General features: G+C 39.5%; 1 long non-coding RNA gene across 2 annotated transcripts; it reads left to right on the top strand.

Moving 5' to 3' along the window:
* The first annotated feature begins 285 nt into the window (after positions 1-285).
* Positions 286-8,065, top strand: LOC129178700 (uncharacterized). Of its 2 annotated transcripts, XR_008569829.1 has the most exons (5): positions 286-367; positions 4,815-4,886; positions 5,437-5,515; positions 5,615-5,788; positions 7,130-8,065. It is a non-coding gene; the product is annotated as an uncharacterized LOC129178700 (long non-coding RNA). The 2 variants fall into 2 exon arrangements; XR_008569828.1 differs by having other exon boundaries at positions 5,615-8,065.
* Positions 8,066-8,796: the final 731 nt, after the last annotated feature.

Below are 8,796 nucleotides of genomic sequence, written 5' to 3'. Positions count from 1 at the left end.
CTTAATTCCGTTTAGAACTACAAATACACTCGTAAATGAACGCTTGTCTGTCTGCATATCACGATTTGAATGCCTTAATGCTTTTGTCATGCACCAAAAAAACCAAAACAAAAAAACAAACAGTGCAGATATTTTTGGTAGAATTGATTCAACAGGTGTAGAATGTGTGTTTTCGTCATATATACTATGAAACATGGAAAAAATAATATTATGCAGTGGGAGCACCATTCAGGTGGAACCTTTGTTACGGGAGCTGTTGTGCCAGGATTGTATTGGGCGTGGACTTCCGCCAACGCCTCAGACACAATCTGGGCAAAGAACAGAGGGCTGTCTCATAGCTGTCATCCACCTTTATCTGTTTTTACAGGTAAGTTGTTGATGAAAGTAATTAATATTATCTCTGTAACGCAAAAAAAATGCTTAGGGGAGTATTTGAAAGCTGTAAGACTGTTTTAAGTGCTTTGGAAACTTTGTGAGAACTTAGGTAGTCTTTGACCGAGTTTTAGGCGGCAGTTAGTGCCGTCGCGGCTATTTTGGGTTCTGGTGGCCCTCACCCTTGTCTTACAGGCAAGCTCATTGTATGCGCTAACTGGGCTCCTGCACAGACACACAAACACACGCGCACATTACACACGCGCACCCATATTATTATCTTTGTTAGTTGGTAAAGGGTTTACATTTTCAAATTCTATTTTTTGTGTGTGATTAGTTTTTTCTATATGCATATGTCCGGAATTGTAGCAAATTACCACATTGCTTCTTTAACATACAGTGGAATAGAACTGTATTATTTTCTCCTATGTCATTATAGTGGATTCTATGCACTTTTGTGTTACGTTAACATGTTTATGTCGCAAGTGTAAAACCAAAACATTGAAATTAGCTCCAGAAATGTGATATACAATAGAGTGAAGGTATTTTGGGAAACGTAATGAAGACATTGGATAGATGAATGTTATTTGCACTTACCTGTGACCATTGGTATGAGAAAAATGTAATTCTTGAAATATGTGAATTTTTAATTTTGATACAGACACAATCTGGATGAAGATCTGAGTGTTCCGTGTGGCTGTTATCCACCTTTATCTGTTCTTACAGCTTTTTGTATTTTGTTATTGTGGTACCATATCCTGGGACCCATAACAAGTGGGTATTTATAATTATAACAACATGTGTATTTTAGTTCAATTAGCCATTTTTATGCTTAAAAATACTTAATTTAGGCAAAAAATATGTAAAATTTGCCTAAATATGCAATCGTTTCTTTACTACTAGGCCGTATTTAACCACGTAACAGCATGATTTATTAATTAATATATTTTTGAAAAAACTTCAGAGTGAAGCCGCGAAATTTGAACCGCAGAGTGGTGAGGGATGACTGTACTGCCAAATTCTCTGAAACAACTTTGGAGACGGCTTATGGCAGGGGTGTCAAACTCAGTCGCACGGGGGGCCAAAACTCAAAGCCTACTTTAAGATGTGGGCTGAACTGGACATTACCCCACCACCCAAATGGACATTTTTTTACATGGGAGTGGGGGACGTGCATTTTTTTGTGTCCATTAATTCCTGCTTGAAAGTTCTACTCTCTGATAGTCTGCGGATATACAACTATGGTTGTTTTGGTGTAGTTGTTCATTTCAATAAGGTGAATGTTGATGGACCACCTCTTCATCATTCTCTCGATGTCCAGGCAAAGGTTACAGTAATTTATATCAACACAAAAACATCACAATCCTTGAGGTGTGTAACCCGGAAGAGTTTGCAACTGTGGAATGGGCAGATTATGCATTTCCCAGCATGCTTTGCTGTAGTTAAAATGATCACTTTTGACTGTTTTATGCCTTTTTAAGGTGTTATTTTGTACAGACAGGGTGTAATAGTTAAAGTGCTGCTGTTGGTTGTGAATGGCTGTGAGTTTCGCACAATATACAATATTGTTTCCACTTTTAAAATCAAAATGCCAGAGCAGTAGTTTATACCGGAGGAATGGCTTACTTACACATATCGCTGTAAGCACTTTGATAAGGTCCGTGAGGCCAACTCAATGCTATTTTCCAAACAGTTCCACAGGCTAGATGAAATTGCAGCACGGGCCGGATTTGGCCCCCGGGCCTAAGTTTGACATGTGGCTTATGGTAAAGAAATGAACATTCAGTTCAAGGCCAACAGCACTGGTGGACATTCCTGCAGGCAGCATGCCTATTGCACATTCCCTCAACACTTTCAACATCTGTGGCATTGTGCTGTATAATTCAACTGCACGTTTTGGAGTGGTCCTTTTTTGTGGCCAACCTTTGTCAACAACATTTTACTTTCATGTCTAAAAGACAGTGAAAGTCTAGTACAACCGCAAAGGGTTTGTTCCAGGACACTAGTCAACAGCTCCCTAATTTTTCAAGTGAGCATACAAACAAACAACCTGAGCATTCCTTGGACCTCTGTGAGCACCATCAGACGTGCACACTGTAGTATCACATCGGTCCAAAACCTGAGAACTTGAGGTAGTCAAACTTCCATTCTGTCTGCATAAGAGTGTGGTATATGTGTGGGTTCAAAGGATGGCAAATCGTATTTGTAGTCTTTCCTTATTGTTAGCCTCAGACAAAACAAGCCGCGGCACTAGCTCATCCAATTAATGATCTGAATCTTGTAGGAAAGCCCTAGTTTATAATTTAATTTTCCATTTCTTTTCTTGTTTACCATTTATTTTGTTAATTAATTCTACTTTAGTTTTCTTATTTCTTTTCTGTTTTGCAGCAGCCTGTTGTGGCTGGAAATTTACTTGAAACTGATGCCATATTTGTTGTATAGGTAAAATGTAATAAAAAATAATGTCTACAACAACTATCACACTCGTGCAAACGCGGCGTAAATCTTCCTGTATCCAGTAAGTCTGGCCATCAAAATAAAAGCACAACGGTACTTCATGCACGTTTAAGCCACATGTTCACCATATTACTGCGTTAGCAAGCAGCATTTAGCTTTCTCCACCATTAGCTAAATGCTAACCTGCAAAACAGCAGCATGTACTACATAACGTGCTGTTAATAAAGTGATCGGCTGTGTAAGTAAATGCGTATCAACAGGATCTTACCATTGACTGGACAGTGTTTGCCATTGTGTTATATATTGCTACAGCCTGTTGTCCCTGCCACTCAGAGTTGCATTGTAAAGTTATGTGTTTTATTTACAATAAATTTTAATGAGGAGTGCTACTAAAAGCAAAAAAAAGTTGAACAACATCAAGTGCATTTAATAATTTGTATTTTTGCTGTGATGTAGAACTTGACTTTCATCACACTGAGCGCTATTCCTAATATTTCCCCTTCATATGCAGCGGTTTGAAAAAAGAAAGGTTTGAAAGTGTTTGCCCCTTTCCTGATTTCTTATTTTTTTGCATTTTTGCCAATTTTAAATGTTTCAGATCATCAAACTAACTACGGTAAAAATATTTGTCAGGGACAACACAACTGAAGACAAAATGCAGATTTTAAATAAAACTTTTTGTTCCAACATTGTCTAATTGTGATTTTATATTCTGGCCTTGACTGGAGGAACCTTCAGTATACCTACACTCATGGAAAATATTATTATACCACCCTGGTTAATGCCTGGTACAACTAAAGGTACATTTGTTTGAACAAATATGATAGCAAAAATAGCTCATAAGAGTTTAGTTTTTTGGCAGTTCAATGCATAGCTATTTTTGCAAGAAACTAAGTGATTTTGGTTATTTTCAGTTATTTATTTAGTTATAATGGATAGATATTGGCACTGAAAGTAAACTCTTGTTGTTTTGTTGTTTTCCAAATCCACAAGCACATGTAGACCGGTGGGAAAACTCCTGTGCACCCACCAATACCCTTGCAAGGGTGTAGAGCTGGTCCAGTGTTTCACGACCAGGACAAAAAACACATTGTCCCTCCTGTAGCTGAAGTTTGGCGGTCGTACCTTTCTCTCCAGCACCCTGAAATAGACTTTTCCAGGGAGGTTGAGGAGTGTGAAACCCCTATTGTTGGAACACACTGTCTGGTCACCCTTCTTGAAAAGTGAGACCACCACCCCAGTCTGCTAATCCGGAAGTACTGTTCCCGACTTCCTCGCAAAGTTGAAGAGACGTGCTAAACCAAGACAGTCCCTCAACATTCAGAGCCTAGAAGAATTCAGTGTGAAACGTATCCACCCGTGTAGCTTTGCCACTGTGGAGTTTTTGACTACCTCAGATACCTCATCCGCGGTGATGCACCTGTCCACATTCGTCTCCTCAGACTCTGCTTCCTCTATGGAAGGTATATCAATGGGGTTGAGTAGGGCCTCAAAGTATTACTTCTATATCCTCAGTTGAAGTCAGCAGGCCTCCGTCTACACACGACCTAACCGAACTCCTCCCATACCCGAGTTTCACTTTATTAACTCCAGTGGATTTTCTAGAGTTTTATTTCCCACTTCAACTATTTACAGGAGCTTGTTAGGTTGATAAGCTTTGAATCAAAGAAGAATAGCATTACTACTCAAGACAAAACACAGTTGTATCTTAGAAGCAACTAGTTGTTACATACCAGTTGTCTCCTTACAAACATTTCAGTAATCGTTACAATGAAATTTGAGTAGAGCCTTTCGTTGTCTCCTTCAATTCCAATTATTTACACTGTACAACCACCTAGCATTATAAAATGCATGTCACAGGTGTGCCACGTAAGTATCAAATAAGTCACTTTTGCATTGTATATGCAGTAGAGATTTGAAAGACTTTAACAACATGCATTTTTAGCATCTTGATAAATAATTTCTTTTATTCTTGATTTCGACAGGAAACTCTTGGTGGATCGAGCAAAGTACATTTCAGACTCAGCAGTTATTTTGAAGGCTTCAAGTAAATCTGGGTGAGAGTCGTCTACCATCTTACCTAACAGACTTTCCGATAAAACAAGATGTCCAATAGTCTGCATTGGACATAGAACATAGAATTATTAAGCCTTCTTTGTGACTAATTAGTAGTTGAATTTCTCTGGGTCTTTTTAGTTCTTCCAGTGCAACAATTGGGAAGAACTTTCTTTGCTCCTCGGGTCTAAATGATCTAAATGACCCTCACGATTACATCTACACCATAACACACCAGTGTATACATTAAGTTCCTATTCCTGTGAGAGTGCTGACCTGTAGTTCAAGGGAGTATTTCTTTGTGTCAACTTTTGTGATTATGTCCTCCACACCATGCATGGCTATGGTTATACGTTTTTGCCTTCAAATCCTAGTCTGTGAGCAGCTTTGTGTGTGATGTAGTTTGTAGTTTAGTTTGTAGTCTACCAGTAAATCTACCAGTGTTTGGAGTTTCTGGCCACTATTTGTGGTCACTTCTAGTGATTATTTATCTTCAGTGTGCAAATACTTGACTTGTTTGTAAATGCATCCTTGACTTCTTTTGCATTTCAGTTCATTTTTAGACAAGAGCTTTATGGCCTCCTCTTCACCTTGAGGCGACAAGTTTACCAAGAGTTTAATCTGTTCACTGGTAAGATTTCCGGTTCTCTTTCCTTCTTTCACTGTCCTTTTCCTTTGTTGGACAGTGTACAGTAAGTAATGATGGTCTTTTCTGCACTTGTTGTTGCAGAGGTATGCTTCATCGCAGCGCGCTTCTTCATCATGGCATCTCAGACAAAGTTCGCAGGCCCCTAAATTTGCCATTGCAGTTTTCTCTTTGTGCAGTCCAAGTCCTTTGAACTTCCTTCAGAGAAATATTCTATCGTGATGTCAATCTTCTTCACACACGATGCGCGATGTTTTGGTAAATGCTTGCCGTCTCCCAAAAAATGGTCTGGTTTCCTTGAGCAATGTGAGTTAACCCTTTAGGTGTTAGGAGTTTTTTTCAGTTTTGACATTACTATTTCAAAAGGTTGTAGCTTGAAAATGGTTAGAGATAAAGGCATACTGTAATTGAGAAAAATCATCAGTATGGGAGTAAATTCACTCATCTAATTTGCATATTATGATATCACCAGGCTCACAATTTGTCAGGTCCCTGTCTCCATGATACCGGCTCATCAACAGGCTCATCAAAATGTCTGATCCACTTGTGAAACTCTTCCTCATCTCTCAAGCAGACCCAGCCATCATCATTGTCATTACAGCAGGATGTTGAACACCATTGCTGCCTCTACCGCTATTATTACCACTGTTATTATACAGATAGATATAAAGTATGCCTGTGAATATTCTCATTCATACAGGTCATTGTTTTCTCAGGTCATATCTATCTATTAGCAGTGCATTTTCTGCCGAGGAGTCTCCCGCGGATACTACCACGTGTGCCGCTATTTCTGCGTTTTTTTACATTCGCGCAACACCCCTCAACAACCCACCACGTCCCATCCTGCCACCCTGAAAACGGTAAAGCAAAGCATCCCCTCAAGTATGCTGCGTGTGGACTGTCAGGGCGAGCGGACTTGATGCCGCACGCAAACCGGGTTTCAAAGTCTATAAACTTTTAAACTTTGCATAGAATTTACATGCCCACAAATGTGATTCAGATTGAAGTTACAGATGTCTGCTATCTCCTGGTGTAAAGTATTAACTACATGAAGCACCATATTTGCGCAAATGGCTTGTTAATTTCAGCAATGTTGCTTGTCCCAATTTTGCGAAAATTGGAGCTTAATTGGCGCTTAAAGGGCTGTAACTCAAATTAATATCCTCACGGTTCCTCTCTCAACGCTTCAGGAATGATAACAATTTGCTGAACCGGTTGGAAGGTGAAACATTGTTTCTGGGATTATCTACAAACATTAGTCATTCATTTTGGAGGAAGAAAGGTAATTTACTTTCCACTGACAGCACAGTGAGTCGATCTTTCGCTGCGCCATAATCTAAATCTATATTTTTTATGAGCCCAATAACTTGTCTTCGGTTGTTCTCCTTAACGGGAGGTAGTTCCTGCAGTTTCGTCAGGACCTCAACAATGATTGGATTGTGTTTTGTTTCCATACTTGTTTTCCAAGACTTTGAATGTCTCTTTGCCAGTGCTATAGGACGTTAGTCTGAGGTGTTTTATTATCTTTTTGTCTGTACTGTCTATTAACTGAGCTTTTATAACTTCATCTGATCCATGTGAGTTTGCTTGTCTTTGCAGTGATCCCCCATCTGTAATAGCTTCTGTTGCAGCCAATGAAGATGGGTGTGTACTGGACGGACTGGGACTGGTGGTTGTTGCACTCCGGCCAGTGTTTTCCTTGTTAGTGGTATGCAAAATGGGGCTGTTTTATACTTCACTGCATTTCTAGTCTCCGATAGTTTCGACCTGATTCTTAGTTCCGTCATCTCTCCCTGTGGTACCGACATTTGCCACGCTGAAATAGCTTGCTTTGCCCCGGTCACCTGTTTTTCGAATTTATCCAGGAGTGATTTGTAGTCATCTCGATTCATGTCAGCAGGGGATAGCACACTATGTCACAGCCCTTTTCAGCCCTTTTAATTACGAATATAAGCTTATACTCCATATATCTCGTCAATAGGTGGAACTGAATAAGTTCCTCAGTTTCCATGTACTTTGCTTTGATTCCTTCCAAGTCGTTTTCCAATTGCTCTTTAATTGCTATGTTTTCTTTTCCATCAGGTGCTTCACCTTCAAGGAGTTCAACTGTTGTGTCTTCCGTTACGTCAATTATTCTTTGAAAATAACTCAAGAGTCTGGTGAATTCTCCTCATAATTCTTTCTCCACCATCTTGTCTGCCTTAAACTGAATAAGGTTACTTTTTAAGTTCTGTGTGTTCTGGTAATCGATCCTCCTTTTTAATGGGTCTGTGTTAGTAGCAGTTTGCTTCCTTTAAAGAATTTCTTTTCTATCCAACAACTGCTCTGTGGTTATCAACTGTCAAGTTCCTTTGTGCATAAGCCAGCCTGCACTTGAAAAGGCTGAGAAGACCATAGAGGACGCATTATCAACTCAACTCCATCAGATTTTCTTCAGTTTTATTTCACACTTAAACTACACTGCTCAAAAAAATTAAAGGAACACTTGGAAAACACATCAGATCTAAACTGGGGGAAAAATGATCTTGAATATCTTTCCTGATAATAAGTGGGTGATGTATTACTAACAAAATGATGCCACATCATTTGATAGAAATTAAAATGATCACCCTATAGAGGGGGGAAATCAAAGATACCCCAAAAATGAAAGTGAAAAAATGATGCAGCAGACTGGTCCATTTTGCCAAAATGTCATTGTAGCAACTCAAAATGATTCTCAATAGTTTGTGTGGCCCCCACGTGCTTGTACGCATGCCTGACAACGTTTAATTTTTTTGAGCAGTATATTTACAGGTACTTGTCAAGTTAGGTTGATAAACCTCAAAGGGTAATATCATCAAATTACGCCCACATTCCAAAAACATGCATGTTAGGTTAAATTGGAGTCCATAGGTATGAATGTGAGTGTGAATGGTTGTCTATATGTGCCCTGCGATTGGCTGGCGACCAGTCCAGGGTGTACCCCGCCTGTCGCCCAAAGTCAGCTGGGATAGGCTCCAGCATGCCCCCGCGACCCTAATGAGGGGAAGCGGTATATAAAAAAGGATTGATGGAAGACCAAATAGTTCGATCTTTGAAGCCACAATAGTTAGTTGCATACCAGTGGGCTCGCCAGTCTTCTCTTGTTACAAACATTTGAGTAATCATTACCAGATACTTGCGTAGTGTCTTTCATTGTCGACTAAATTATATTTACGTACTCTGCACAACCACCTGATATCACATAATGCATGTCATACAGTAGGTATGTCACATAGGCGTCAAAC

The sequence above is a fragment of the Dunckerocampus dactyliophorus genome, chromosome 3 (assembly GCF_027744805.1).
Source record: "Dunckerocampus dactyliophorus isolate RoL2022-P2 chromosome 3, RoL_Ddac_1.1, whole genome shotgun sequence".
Taxonomy (NCBI): domain Eukaryota; kingdom Metazoa; phylum Chordata; class Actinopteri; order Syngnathiformes; family Syngnathidae; genus Dunckerocampus; species Dunckerocampus dactyliophorus.
The sequence above is the reverse complement of the archived record's forward strand: the minus strand, read 5'-3'. Positions and strand labels throughout refer to the sequence as shown.